Source organism: Schistocerca americana, chromosome 2 (assembly GCF_021461395.2).
Source record: "Schistocerca americana isolate TAMUIC-IGC-003095 chromosome 2, iqSchAmer2.1, whole genome shotgun sequence".
Lineage (NCBI taxonomy): Eukaryota > Metazoa > Arthropoda > Insecta > Orthoptera > Acrididae > Schistocerca > Schistocerca americana.
In genome coordinates this window covers 1,072,262,153-1,072,278,598 of record NC_060120.1, presented here as the reverse complement: position 1 = coordinate 1,072,278,598, position 16,446 = coordinate 1,072,262,153, and positions in this window count along the sequence as shown.

Below are 16,446 nucleotides of genomic sequence, written 5' to 3'. Positions count from 1 at the left end.
AGTTACATCCTTGACAGTCTCCCTAAGCTCCTCCCTGACCTTCTTTTCGATAAAAATATCTTTACCCTTTATCCATTCACCGTAGTGTTCCGACAATGCCTCCGTGTGTGCTTTCACGGTGCTCTTAACCTGTTCTTCGATATTGATTGACTCTATCTGCCTCGACAGATCCTCTACTACACCTTCAATGTCAGATACTGCATTTCTAACTGAGTTTATTTCTTTGGTAGCTGCCTGAATTTTTGTGTTTAATGTTCCAGATACTTCAGCTATTTCACTTTTCACCTGTTTCTGCATTTTCTGAATTTGATCACTGATCTTAGTTTGCACGTCACCCAAATGGGTATTTAATTCAGCCGTAATTTCTTTACGCAGATCTGTTTTGATTGTGCCTAGCTCTGTTTTTAATGATTCGCTTACAGCATCTAATCGGGCGTTAACAGTCTCATTTTGTGTTTTTATAGTCTCATTTTGTGTTTTTACTGATTCGCTTACAGCATCTAATCGGGCGTTAACAGTCTCATTTTGTGTTTTTATAGTCTCATTTACTGCGTCAAACTGTTGTTTCAGCATTTCCATTAACGCACCGAGGTCATTTGTAGCTGCAGCGGGAAGAATTTGGACTTTAGGGTCACTTTCCCCTGTTACAGACATGGTTAGTTCAGTTTCCACACGGGAACCTACCGTTCGCGATCGTAAAGGGTATGGAATACTATTAACGTCTTCACTCCCGTCTCCTGTTGTCACCTGTCTCTGTTTACTATCTGCCATTTTCGTTAGTAAATCACGTGCTACGCAAGGCTTTCGTCGTTTGTCAGTGACGTGGTGAGTCCGCTAAGAGCACCGCTCTCGCGTGAGCAACAAATGAAATTCTATCTTGCGAGAAGACAAGATGGAACCTAAACGTTTCAGACAAATGAATGAAGATGCTCTTCACTGCAAATTGCACACACTTTCCACCATGTTGAAAATGTAATACAGCTATACTAACAATGGGGAGAAATAATTTCTATTATCAGACTACGAAGAATTTTACTTTGAAAGATAAAATAAAGCAGATTTTCTATAGCAGGAACGAGATAGAAAGGATGTGGATCGACTTGGAAAAGCAACGTTCCTACTGAAGCACTACACTGCGTATCCAAAATTCTGACTTACTTTTTGATGGTTTGGTTACCGCTATGTTGTCTCAGCAAATTCGCGTCTCTTTTCTTTTCCTTTCTCTCGATAATTAAACTGCGTTATCGACCAGCGTATTTTCTGTCATTCTCACAGAGAGATGATGTGTACATGAAACGACAGAACATATATTAACACAAGCACATAGAAAATTTTCCAAGAATTTGAACTAATTTTTGGTCAAGTCCCTGTTCGGGCGCCAAGTGCGATGTTACAAAATAAAAGTGATGTTGTTATTCAATGGAAAGTTGGGAATTGAGATTTAGCTTACTGTTTTATCAATCGCAATTGGCGTAAGAATCATGGATTGACCATTGTCATAAAATATTGCATTATGAGATGTGAATAGTTTTTACTTGCGGTTTCGCGTGGCTTGAGGCAGTCTCAACTAGCGTGCTATTGATTAAGAAATTGCGTTATCGTCTTTCTAATTACTTCATGATCGTAGACACGATCATACCCGGTTGTGAAGTTATTGTTATGACAAAACAATTTCCTAAGGGAACAGAAAGTTCTTAAGGGCGCAAAAACAACTGTAACATCACACAAAAGGGAAATTCGATATTAAAGCTGATGCAAGAAGACGATAAAACAGTTTTCTTTTTATCAATGTAACACGCACATTAGACTGCTGATCTTGGTGTGTGTAATATTAGCAAAATGCATAATTAAAATGAAAATAATACTGAGGAGATAATAGGAATGAGCACTGCTAAATGATTCAGTATTCCCAGAACAAATATTTATTATAACTAAAACATATATCGTACCTTAAGCTTAATACAACAATGACGGTAGATTTTTATGTCCGTATCATGTCCATTTAGCGCTCTTTTATATAGCCATTGTCTTCTTTGAGTCGCTCGTGCGTCGTCACGGTAAGTTATAACAGTTCTTTACACTTCACTCAACTCAGACATACACGTTTTTATACATTTAGTAAAAATTAGATCAGACTGCCACAGATCTGCGTCCGTCTTACTCGAGAAAAACAGTAAAAGTCTTTTTAGCGCTCAAGGCTTCATTTGTTCTCCAGCGAACAAAATAGTGAAGGATCGCATATCTATCCGTATTTTTCTGTTTATATTGCCGGCCAAAGACGACGAATTACATTATTTAGAAAATTCCACCGTCGCCATGCGACGCCTCATTATACATTAATCATTATTTACAAACAAGTATTTGCCTTCTGGCTGAAAGTATTAACTACTCGTATTTGCTGTTTTAATGAAGTCAAAAATAGCGATTATCACAAGTGTCAGTCCTTATGTACTTAAGTCGGCATTGTGCTTTTTGTATTAAATTCGGATGCAATTTCTGTGCTTCATCGTCAATAAGAAAGTCCGAGGTATCCAGTTAACCTGAAGTGAAGCATCGGAATCTAACACTGGACTCACAGGAGAGGTTTAAATCATAGAAAGTTTGATTGTGAGTCCTCTTGTACTTAAGTCGCCATTGTGCCTTTTGTATTAAATTCAGATGCAATTTCTGTGTTTCATCGTCAATAAGAAAGTCCAAGGTATACAGTAAACGTGAAGTGAAGCATCGGAATCTAAAACTGGACCCAAAGGAGAGGTTCAAATCATAGAAAGTTAGAGTGTCAGTCCTCTTTAACTTAAGTCGGCATTGTGTCTTTTGTGATAAATTCGGATGCAATTTCTGTGTTTCATCGTCAATAAGAGGAGCCAAGGTATACTGTAAACCTGAAGTGAAGCATCAGAATCTAAAACTGGACTCACAGGAGAGGTTCAAATCATAGAAAGTTAGAGTGTCAGTCCTCTTGTACTTATGTCGGCATTGTGCCTTTTGTATTAAATTCGGATGCAATTTCTGTGTTTCCTCGTCAATAAGAAAGTCCAAGGTATACAGTAAACCTGAAGTGAAGCATCGGAGTCTAAAACTGGACTCACAGGGGAGGTTCAAATCATAGAAAGTTAGAGTGTCAGTCCTCTTGTACTTAAGTCGGCATTGAGCCTTTGTATTAAATTCGCATGCAGTTGCTTTGTTTCATCGTCAATAAGAAGGTCCAAGGGATACAGTAAACCTGAAGTGCAGCATCGGAATCTAACACTGGACTCACAGGAGAGGTTCACATCATAGAAAGTTAGAGTGTCAGTCCTCCAGTATTTAAGTCGGCATTGTGCCTTTTGTATTAAATTCTGATGGAATTTCTGTGTTTCATCGTCAATAAGAAGGTCCATGGTATACAGTAAATCTGAAGTGAAGCATGTGGTGTAACGACGTATTTAGGTTTTCGTTTGATATATGTATGACCATGTGCAGACTTCGTCACCTACGTCAGTTACAACCCACTTCAAAAATGATTCATATTCTTTTTAAATTGTCATAGAATGGTTCTTGAACGGAACTGTAAAACATCAGTTGAGTCGTGTGCAAAGAATTACATCACTTGGGCCAATTGGTTTTTGTAACTTTTCCGAATTTAAATTTCGTTTGTTTCTCCTCAGAAAATTATATCGACACACGTTATCTTGATCTAATCGATATCAGAATCACACATTAAATAAACTTTTTAGATTCAAAGTTTCGGTCAACGCTGTCTGAATCAATAATCTTGTCAAATATATTATTAATCCGTTCACATAACTCTTCATAAATAAATCTTCACGACACGTGTTTCAACTTTAGTAGCATACACTATTTTATTAGCTTCCTACACATACAGATGTGAACTTGAGCGTTGACAGACAGTGACTAACTTTTCAATAAGGTTAAGATCATTATGACGTCATTGTTGTACAAAAAGAGTATAAAAATTCATTTTTAATTTTTTTAGAAACACGACGCAACAACTCGGTTCCAGGATCTTCTGTTGCTCCTTGGCTGTCGACCCGCGACGTATAGCGGCCAGCAATTTCCTCTCTGGTCGCGGCAACGAAGATGCTGTCCCCGTTCGTTGCGCCGATCTCTCCGTACATGAAACACATAAAAAAAATACAAAACTTTTAGATAATTCACATTTATTACAAATAATAAGAAAACACATAAACAAAAACTAAATTAAACTTATAGTCACCTGCAAACTGGGCTGACTTGGTGGATGGGTGACGTTTAATTTCGTCCCACTACATACCCCACCCACAAGCTCAGTTTGTCAGGTTTTAACCGGAATTAAAACTGTTCAATATACAATATTTAACTGTTAATACATTTTCCTCACATTTTACGTAACCTCAAGTCCTTGCTATTATATAGATTTAATCCTTTTAACACGATACCGTTGTGACTATTTGTCATTTACTCTTAATTGTGCTCTTATGGTAATTCGTAACCGAATATAGGGAGATTGCTCCTCTTCAGTTAATAGTTGCTAATAAATACTAATTTAGTACGTTCCTTAACGTTGTACATTAGGACAGAGCGTTCAAATTGTGATAGATTAATTTCAGTTTCATTTATTTACTAGAGTTATTCTTTTCAAGAATGTATATTACTAATAAGTTTCTCACAATAACTAATAGTACTATTTACTTTACGTCATTCTCTTCCCTAAGGCCTTATTTATGCCTGAGGTCAAGAAGAAATCAAGCAAAACTTTCTTTAGAATCTCGGCACGGCTTTCTTTACCTTCGGACACCTTGTTGGGTAATGGCCATTTATTTAGGAGAAACAAGCGAGAGAGCCCCGTTTGGTGTGTTCTATATTAACACTATTGCAAACCTCTATTAAAGGCACTCTGCTACGTTCTCGTGAGCCATATAGCTCTGGACGCCCATGGTCCCTAAAACTATTAACCATCCCCTTTGGTTCCTACTATCCGAGTAAATTTGAAATATGCAAAATTCCTTTTGACCTAAGAGCAAAATTTCCTCCATATAAATCCCCCTTTTGGTTATCTTTCTCTTTTTGAAGTACCAGTAGATTATTGTAAAACACATGTTTAAGCTTTCTGTCATTTATTTAAAATAACACGTAACTATCACGAAAAACTTCACATGAATAAACTATGAACGCTCTTCCGTGTGTAACATATACTAAATATTAACTTATTTAGGAATGAAGAGTTTCATTTGATCAACACTATATAATCCTTTAATTACACCTGATGAAGGTTCCATAAGAAGTAATGCTTTGGGATGTACAATCTTATGTACAACATATGGACCTTCAAAGATAAAGAAGAATTTTCTACATTCCTTATCGATCTTAGAACTTTTAGGATGAGATCGTACTAACACAAGATCTCCTACCTGAAATGAGGGTTCTACAGCCTGTTGATTATAACTTTTAATTCTCCGTTCGGCATTTTTTACAATCTGTTCGCAAACTTTTTCGTCTGGAATATCTTGTTGTATCTCATTTACTGGTGGCCAAGGTCAAGCAGCTAGTAAAGGCTCACCTATAATTCGTTTGCCTAAAATTTCTATAGGTGATAATCCCGTCGTTAGGTGAGGCAATTCATTTAATATCTTTTCGAATTCAGGCATTAGTTTGGCCCACCGAGTATGTTTATGTGCACAATAAGTTCTACATAATCGTCCTAATTCTTTCATGACTCTTTCTACTAAATTACTTTGAGGGTGATATTTCGAAATTAAGATATGTTTGATTCCATATTGTCTTATCATATCTTGAAATCTTTGACTAATAAAGGCACTACCGTTGTCAGACATAAGTCGTTTAGGAATGCCCCAGTTAACAAAGTAATTTCGGGTGAGGCAGCGTATAACGCTTGCTGTATTCGCTCGTTTCAAAGTATACAGTTTCACATGTTTGGACCAACATTCCATTACAACAAACACATATGTGAATCCTCCTGAACTCCGAGGCAGAGGGCCGAAAAAATCTAATGACAGTAGATCCCACAAACCTCGAGGAATTACAACATATAATTTATAACGCTTGGATTTGTTATTAACTTTAACCTTTTGACAGGTTTCACAAGCCCTAATAATACTTCTCACAATACGTGACATATTTTTGAAATAATAATACTTCATTAGATGTTTAATACATTTATGAATTCCAAAATGCCCGTAACCTTCATGAATATAAGTAATTAACTCGTCCACAACAGTTTCCGGAATGCAGATTTTCCATCTCTGGTGTTCCCTCTGTGCTTTCCAATACAACAAGTCGTTAAAATATAACCACACACCCCGGGTGTTAACTGTTTCGTCCCCATTATTAAGGTTTTGTATAAGGTCCCTATATTGATCGTCATTTCTTTGATTGCATCTAACAGCAGTTACTATCCGTTTAACCTTACGTTCGTTCTCCTTAGTCAAAAGGAAGTAAACATGATAATTTGTTCCTGGTTCTTCTGCAATATTAATATTCTCCATTCCTACGGGAAGCCTTGACAAAGCATCTGAAACTACATTCTGAGATCCTTTTATATACCTAATTTCGTACTGAAATTCTTGCAAGTATAATACCCAACGTAATAGCCTACGGTGAAGTAACCGGCAATTGTTCAAAAAGATTAAAGCCTGATGATCAGTATATACAATTGTTTTTCTTCCCATTAATAATCCTCTAAATCGTTGAAAACCCCATACCACTGCGAGAGCTTCCTTCTCGGATACAAAATAATTTCTTTCATGTTTATTTAAAGTTCGACTAGCGAATCCAATAGGCCGATATAATCCCTCTTCATTGGTCAGATCACCTTGGAATATTACACAAGACACACCATAATCAGAGGCATCCGTACACATACCAAAGTCCTGATCGAAATCTGGGTGGTATAACATTTTGGCTTTGGTTAACGCTTCTTTTATCTTATTAAAAACTTCCTCTTCCTTTTGTCCCCAGAGCCATACTGACTTCTCTTTCAATAAATCTAGTAATGTAGGATTAACAATATCCTGCCCTGGAAGAAATCTTCTCAGAAATCCTACCATTCCTAGGAATGATTTCAATTGTTTCCGATTTCTAGGACTCGGGCATCGAGCAATAGCTTCAATACGTGCTGGGTCTGGCCTAATACCTTTACTGTCCACTATATGCCCCAAAAATCTCACTTCCTCCTTTCCGAAGTAAGACTTAGGTAATTTTAAAGTAATTCCTCTGTCAATTAAACGGTTAAACAATTCCCGTAATATCGTTACGTGTTCTTCCCACGTTTTAGTAGCTACTAAAATATCATCTACATATAAAATAATCTTTTGTAACAATTGCTGACCCAAAGCAGAATCTAATGCCCTAATGAAAGTTGACACTGATATATTAAGTCCAAAAGGTAAAACTTGGAACTGATATGATCTGCCTTCAAAAAGAAAAGCCGTATATTGCCGTGAATCCGGGTGTAATGTTACTTGATGGTAGCCAGAGGTTAGATCCATTGTACTCATATAACGAGAACCAGCGATCTTAAGAAGTACGTCCTCCATAGGAATAGGTCTGTCTCTTTCCATCTCTATAATTTTATTTAATTCACGGGCATCCAGAACCAGTCGTACCCCACCAGTAGCTTTCTTAACTACCCACAACGGACTGTTAAAAGCGCTACATGATCGTTCGATAATGTTTTGTTCTAGCATCTTACTTATTTCTCTACTAGCCGCTTCTTTGAATTGTACTGGAATAGGATAAGGTTTCTTAAAGAATGGTTTCTTATCTTTAATCTTAAGTTTACAAACGTAATCTTTAATTCTCCCCGGTTCATCTGAGAAGACGGCTCTAAATTCTAACATCAAAGATTCCAACTCTTCCTTTTCTTGCTCGGATAGACAATTCGTAGATAAACATTTTTCTTTCACTTCGGTTTCGATACTATTACTAGCCTGACATTGGTATACTGCATACCCAAGGTCACTAAAATCTGTTAATAGATTCATGGTCGGTGCGTACTTGATCTGTAAGGACTCGTAGCAATTTTCAGGTACTTGACTGTTAGAGAACCTCACCTTAAAGGTACATGCCTCCTTATGGATGGTTAAGGAAGAATCTTTAAAATCTAATATAGCTTTATATTTACACAGCCAATCTATACCTAAAATTATGGCCACATTTAAGTTGGCTACGACGAGTACAGAGTGAGCAATTAATTGTTTAGCAATTTCAAAAGTTACATAAACTTCCTCAGTAATATTTTGACTTCTTTTACCAGTAACTCCTATAATTTTCACCCCAGTTACAGGTAAAGTCGGGAAATTCCAATATTTTCTTTTAAGCTGAAATAATTCTTTGGATAAAATACTTACTTCGCTACCCGAATCAACTATAATATTTACTTCGGTATCTTTAATATAACCTTTAATAACGGGTTTATAAGTTACATTCTCCCTTATCTGATTGTCTTCCTGAAGTAAATCTTGTTGCCAGTCACCGTCCTTTTGGCAGCTTAATGATAAATTGCAATTGGGTCTTGTATAATCTTGACCAATAGTTCCCTTTAGTTGATCCGTACTAAAGGACTTTACTAGTTTTCCGAACGTTCTATGATGACGTCACCTACCACTTGACCTTCATTAATTACTTGAGGATGATTTATCTCCTGATCGTTATTGTGTAATTTCCGCACTTTAGAGTTATTACCACGATTTTGTTGGCTCTCTTTATCTTTAGAGTGACGTTTTATATAACAGAACCGACTATGATTGTTGTTATTAGCTTTTCGTGGTTCTGAATCATTATTATTATTTCGAGGATTGTCATTTCTACCAAATCTAAACTTCTCGTCTTCCCTTTCTCTATTAAGTATATCTAACTGCTCTAAATATCCTAACAATTCGCACGGCTGTGACCATTCTCTTTCTATCATTCTTTCCTTTACGTAATACGGTAACCTACTAATTAGGACTCGTATTAAATGACTTTCAATAATTGGTTCTTCAATTAATTTAGCACGGTTTAAATGCCATTCAAAATAATTCCTATAACCTCCCCACCGTTTAGAATATGGAGGAGGGTCTAACAACTCTAAAGTTAAGTGTTGTTGTTTTCCTCTTGACCAATAATTTTGTTTAAACTGCTTAACAAAATCATCCCAATCCCTGAATTCAGTTCTATGCAGTACTGCCCACTCCGCAGCTTCTGCTTCTAAATGTCCTATTACAAATTGAATGCGTTTTTCATTACTCCATTTAGGAGATAATGATGTTTCAAAAGCTTTTATAAAGATTATAGGGTGCAGTTCGCCTCCTGGTTTGAATACAGGAAATCGACTTGCTACATTTGAATTTGTTGTTATGTCATCCAGACATTCTGCGAGAGAAATAGTCGGATTTTGTTTAGCTGGCAGAGACGGAGTTGCATCGGATTGGCTTGCCGTGACTGCCTTATTCATATTGTTGCCATCCGTGCTAGCAAATTCGATGCGACTGTTGTCTCTGATTATGTTATTACCTCTGCTACCGGAAATGTTCTCGTTATTATCTAATTCCGATAACCGTTTCGTAATTTCCTGTATCCGCATTTCTGTATTGGATACGCGATTAGCTAATATCGATTCTTCACTGTGTTCACGATGTGAACGCTCTGTACCTTCGTCAATATTATTATCTTTGGCAGTCTCAAGATTACTGCATATCTCAGTAATTAAAAATTTCATGTTTTCGATTTCGGTATGGTCCTTTTCTACTTGATGAGTTAATGTTTCTAATTCTACATTATCTATTGAAGAAATCTCTACAGGTTTGGTAGAGACCTCTTTAATAGATTTCAATAATTCTCTGCGAACAGTTTCTGTTTGCATAGAAAATTCATCTCGTAACATATCGTTATTTTTCTGTATTTCATTTACAACTAAGATATTGACACTATCTAGTCTCTCGGTTAAGTCAGTGATATCGTTTCGCATGCGAGCTTTTTCCTCGCGCGATTCCTGGATATGTTCTTCTAACTTTTTACAATTATCGGCAATCTTATTACTAAGTCCTACTAATTTTTCTTGCATTTCAACTTTAGAAGACTCTATTTTATCACTTAATTCTCGACTGGTTTCATTAAGATATTCCTGCAACCTGTCTGTTGATTTTGTTAGCTCCCCTTTAAGTCTAGCAGTAGATTCCTCGTTAGACTGTTTTAATTCCTGTTTTAGTTCCTGTTTCAATCTAGCAGTAGATTCCTCATTAGACTGTTTTAATCTAGCCATAGATTCTTCGTTAGACTGTTTTAATCTAGCAGTAGATTCTTCGTTAGACTGTTTTAATTCCTGTTTTAGTTCCTCTTTTAATCTAACAGTAGATTCCTCGTTAGACTGTTTTAATCTAGCCATAAATTCTTCGTTAGACTGTTTTAATTCCTCTTTTAATCTAGCAGTAGATTCCTCGTTAGACTGTTTTAATTTAGCGATCGCCCTAAAAAGGGCTCTCATGCTCCTATCGGACATAGATTGCTCTTCGTCTGACATTTCACTTCCCGACATTATTATAAGATATTAACTATTTACACACGCAGATTTGTAATCAACAACCCTGTAAAAGCACACTTCCTATGTACAACACTCCACTTCCAACTTGAAACAAACTCACCGGACACAAATATTGTAATTTGTAGTTCTCGATGATTAGTGTGCTGCTATGGGCTGCAGATGTAACAGCCGTCGATGCAGCCGCTGAGATGCTGCGACCCCGCTTCCGCAACCGGCAGGACGCTGAGTCGAACACCGGAAACGTCGCTAGCTGCAACCACGCCCGGCACCGCCGTAGACAGGCGAAGCCCTCAGCAACACCTCTAACACCAGCCGGAGGAACGCCCCGCAGCTGACGTACTGGGCCTATTAGTTTAGGGAGAAAAAGAGTTGTCGAGGTTTGCAGCGTTCAGCTGCTGCCCAACAGATGCGCCTTCTCGTGGAACCACTGCGTGACCGTACTGCTTGGCTGCGCTCCGTCAGATGCCCACACCCGCGAAGTCGCCGCTGGCTGGTGAAGGCTCCACGAAAACTCGCGTTGACTTCGGAAGGACTCTTGATGTTTCGTTTCGTACCTGTGTGCCTTAGTTGCACACAAGTCCTGTCACGGTCGCCACGGTGTGGTGTAACGACGTATTTAGGTTTTCGTTTGATATATGTATGACCATGTGCAGACTTCGTCACCTACGTCAGTTACAACCCACTTCAAAAATGATTCATATTCTTTTTAAATTGTCATAGAATGGCTCTTGAACGAAACTGTAAAACATCAGTTGAGTCGTGTGCAAAGAATTACATCACTTGGGCCAATTGGTTTTTGTAACTTTTCCGAATTTAAATTTCGTTTGTTTCTCCTCAGAAAATTATATCGACACACGTTATCTTGATCTAATCGATATCAGAATCACACATTAAATAAACTTTTTAGATTCAAAGTTTCGGTCAACGCTGTCTGAATCAATAATCTTGTCAAATATATTATTAATCCGTTCACATAACTCTTCATAAATAAATCTTCACGACACGTGTTTCAACTTTAGTAGCATACACTATTTTATTAGCTTCCTACACATACAGATGTGAACTTGAGCGTTGACAGACAGTGACTAACTTTTCAATAAGGTTAAGATCATTATGACGTCATTGTTGTACAAAAAGAGTATAAAAATTAATTTTAAATTTTTTTAGAAACACGACGCAACAACTTGGTTCCAGGATCTTCTGTTGCTCCTTGGCTGTCGACCCGCGACGTATAGCGGCCAGCAATTTCCTCTCTGGTCGCGGCAACGAAGATGCTGTCCCCGTTCGTTGCGCCGATCTCTCCGTACATGAAAATCATAAAAAAAATACAAAACTTTTAGATAATTCACATTTATTACAAATAATAAGAAAACACATAAACAAAAACTAAATTAAACTTATAGTCACCTGCAAACTGGGCTGACTTGGTGGATGGGTGACGTTTAATTTCGTCCCACTACAAGCATCGCCATCTAAAACTGGACTCACAGGAGAGGTTCAAAACATTGAAAGTTAGAGTGTCAGTCCTCCTGTATTTAAGTCGGCATTGTGCCTTTTGTATTAAATTCGGATGGAATTTCTGTGTTTCATCTTCAATAAGATGGCCCAAAGTATACTGTAAACCTGAAGTGAAGCATCGGAATCTAAAACTGGACTCACAGGAGAGGTTCAAATCATAGAAAGTTAGAGTGTCAGTCCTCCTGTATTTAAGTCGTCATTGTGCCTTTTGTATTAAATTCGGATGGAGTCTCTGTGTTTCATCGTCAATAAGAAGGTCCAAGGTATGCAGTAAATCTGAACTGAAGCATCGGAATCTAAAACTGGAACTCACAGGAGAGGTTCAAATCATAGAAAGTTAGAGTGTCAGTCCTCTTGTACTTATGTCGGCATTGTGCCTTTTGTATTAAATTCGGATGCAATTTCTGTGTTTCATTGTCGATAAGAATGTCCAAGGTATACTGTAAACCTGAAGTCAAGCATCGGAATCTAAAACTCGACTCACAGGAGAGGTTTAAATCATATAAAGTTAGAGTGTCAGTCCTTATGTACTTAAGTCGGCATTGTGCCTTTTGTATTAAATTCGGATGCAATTTCTGTGCTTCATCGACAATAAGAAGGTCCGAGGTATACAGTAAACCTGAAGTGAAGCATCGGAATCTAAAACTCACCTCACAGGAGAGGTTCACATCATAGAAAGTTAGAGTGTCAGACCTCTTGTACTTAAGGCGTCATTGTGCCTTCTGTATTAAATTCGGATGCAATTTCTGTGTTTCATCGTCAATAAGAAGGTCCTAGGTATACAGTAAATGTGAAGTGAAGAATCGGAATCTAAAAGTGGACTCACAGGAGAGGTTTAAATCATAGAAAGTTAGAGTGTCAGTCCTCTTGTACTTATGTCAGCATTGTGCCTTTTGCATTAAATTCGGATGCAATTTCTGTGTTTCATCGTCAATAAGAAGGTCCAAGTAATGCTGTAAGCTTGAAGTGAAGCATCGGAATCTAAAACTGAAGTCACAGGAGAGGTTTAAATCATAGAAAGTTAGATTGTCAGTCCTCTTGTAATTAAGTCGGCATTCTGCCTTTTGTATTAAATTCGGATGCAATTTCTGTACTTCATCGTCAATAAGAAGGTTCAAGGTATACAGTAAACATGAAGTGAAGCATCGGAATCTAAAACTCAACTTGCAGGAGAGGTTTAAATCATAGAAAGTTAGAGTGTCAGTCCTCTTGTATTTAAGTCGGCATTGTGCCTTTTGAATTAAATTCGGATGCAATTTCTGTGTTTCATCGTCATTAAGATTGTCCAAGGTATACCGTAAACCTGAAGAGAAGCATCAGAATCTAAAACTGGAATCACAGGAGAGGTTTAAATCATCGAAAGTTAGAAGGCCAGTCCTCTTGTACTTAAGTCGCCATTTCGCCTTTTGTATTAAATTCGGATGCAATTCCTGTGTTTCATCGCAATAAGAAGGTGTAAGGTATACAGTAAACAAGAAGTGAAGCATCGAAAACTAAAACATAACTCACAGGAGAGGTTCAAATCATAGAAAGTTAGAGTGTCAGTCCTCTTGTACTTAAGTCGGCATTGTGACTTTTGTATTAAATTCGGATGCAATTTCTGTGTTTCATCGTCGATAAGAAGGTCCAAGGTATACAGTAAACCTGAAGTGACGCATCGGAATCTAAAACTGGAGTCACATGAGAATTTCTAATCATAGAAAGTTAGAGTGTCAGTCCTCTTGTACATAAGTCGTCATTGTGCCTTTTGTATTAAATTCGGATGCAATTTCTGTGTTTCATCGTCAATAAGTAGGTCCAAGGTATACGGTAAACCTGAAGTGAAGCATCGGTATCTAAAACTGGACTCACAGGAGAGGTTCAAATCATAGAAAGTGAGAGTGTATGTCCTCTTGTACTTAAGTCGGCATTGTTCCTTTTGTATTAAAATCGGATGCAATTTCTGTGTTTCATCGTCAATAAGAAAGTCCAAGGGAAACAGTAAACCTGAAGTGAAGCATAGGAATCTAAAACTGGACTCACAGGAGAGGTTCAAATCATAGAAAGTTAGAGCGTCAGTCCTCTTGTACTGAAGTTGGCATTGTGCCTTTTGTATTAAATTCGGATGCAATTTCTGTGTTTCATTATCAATAAGAAGGTCCAAGGGATACAGTAAACCTCAAGTGAAGCATCGGAATCTAAAACTGGACTCACAGGAGAGGTTCAAAACATAGAAAGTTAGAGTGTCGGTCCTCTTGTACTTATACCTTCATTGTGCCTTTTGTATTAAATTCGGATGCAATTTCTGTGTTTCATCGTCAATAAGTAGGTCCCAGGTATACAGTAAACCTGAAGTGATGCATCGGAATCTAAAACTGGACTCACAGGAGAAGTTCAAATCATAGAAAGTTAGAGTGTCAGTCCTCTTGTACTTAAGTCGGCATTGTGCCTTTTGTATTAAATTCGCATGCAATTTCCTTGATTCAACGTCAATAAGAAGGTCCAGTTGATACAGTAATCCTGAAATGCAGCATCGGAACCTAAAACTGGACTCACAGGAGAGGTTCAAATCATAGAAAGATAGAGTGTCAGTCCTCCTGTATTTAAGTTGGCATTGTGCCTTTTGCATTAAATTCGGATGGGGTTTCTGTGTTTCATCGTCAATAAGAAGGTCCAAGGTATACAGCAAATCTGAAGTGAAGCATCAGAATCTAAAACTGGACTCACAGGAGAGGTTCAAAACATTGAAAGTTAGAGTGTCAGTCCTCTTGTACTTAAGTCGGCATTGTGCCTTTTGTATTAAATTCGGATGCAATTTCTCTGTTTCATTGTCGATAAGAATGTCCAAGGTATACAGTAAACCTGAAGTCAAGCATCGGAATGTAAAACTCGACTCACAGGAGAGGTTTAAATCATATTAAGTTAGAGTGTCAGTCCTTATGTACTTGAGACGGCATTGTGCCCTTTGCATTAAATTCGGATGCAATTTCTGTGTTTCATCGTCAATAAGACGATCCAAGGTATACAGTAAACCTGAAGTGAAGTAACGGAATCTAAAACTGGACTCACAAGAGAGGTTTAAATCATAGAAAGTTAGAGTGTCAGTCCTCTTGTACTTAAGTCGGCATTGTGCCTTTTGTATTAAATTCGGATGCAATTTCTGTGTTTCATCGTCAATAAGACGGTCCAAGTAATGCTGTAAGCCTGAAGTGAAGCATCGGAATCTAAAACTGAACTCACAGGAGAGGTTTAAATCATAGAAAGTTAGAGTGTCAGTCCTCTTGTACTTAAGTCGGCATTGTGCCTTTTGTATTAAATACGGATGCAATTTCTGTACTTCATCGTCAATAAGAAGGTTCGAGGTATTCAGTAAACCTGAAGTGAAGCATCGGAATCTAAAACTAAACTCACAGGAGAGGATTAAATCATAGAAAGTTAGAGTGTCAGTCCTCTTGTATTTAAGTCGGCATTGCGCCTTCTGTATTAAATTCGGATGCAATTTCTGTGTTTCATCGTCAATAAGAATGTCCAAGGTATACTGTAAACCTGAAGTGAAGCATCAGAATCTAAAACTGGACTCACAGGGGAGGTTTAAATCATCGAAAGCTAGAGTGTCAGTACTCTTGTACTTAAGTCGCCATTTTGCCTTTTGTATTAATTTCGGATGCAATTTCTGTGTTTCATCTTCAATAAGAAGGTGTAAGGTATACAGTAAACATGAAGTGAAGCATCGGAAACTAAAACTCAACTCACAGGAGAGGTCCAAATCATAGAATGTTAGAGTGTCAGTCCTCTTGTACTTAAGTCGGCATTGTGCCTTTTGTATTAAATTTGGATGCAATTTCTGTGTTTCATCGTCAACATGAAGGTCCAAGCGATACAGTAGACCTGAAGTGAAGCATCGGAATCTAGAACTAGACTCACAGGAGAGGTTCAAATCGTAGAAAGTTAGAGTGACAGTCCTCTTGTACTTAAGTCGGCATTGTGCCAATTGTATTAAATTCGGATGCAATTTCTGTGTTTCATCATCAATAAGAAGGTCCAAGGGATACTGTAAACCTCAAGTGAAGCATCGGAATCTAAAACTGGACGCACGGGAGAGGTTCAAAACATAGAAAGTTAGAGTGTCGGTCCTCTTGTACTTATGTCGGCATTGTGCCCTTTGGTATTTAATTCGGATGCAATTTCTGTGTTTCATAGTCAATAAGTAGGTCCAAGGTATACAGTAAATCTGAAGTGAAGCATCGGAATCTAAAACTGGACTCACAGGAGAGGTTCAAAACATTGAAAGTTAGAGTGTCAGTCCTCCTGTACTTAAGTCGGCATTGTGCCTTTTATATTCAATTCGGATGCAATTTCTTTGTTTCATTGTCAATAAGATGGTCCCAGGGATATAGTAAACCTGAAGTGAAGCATCGGAATCTAAAAGT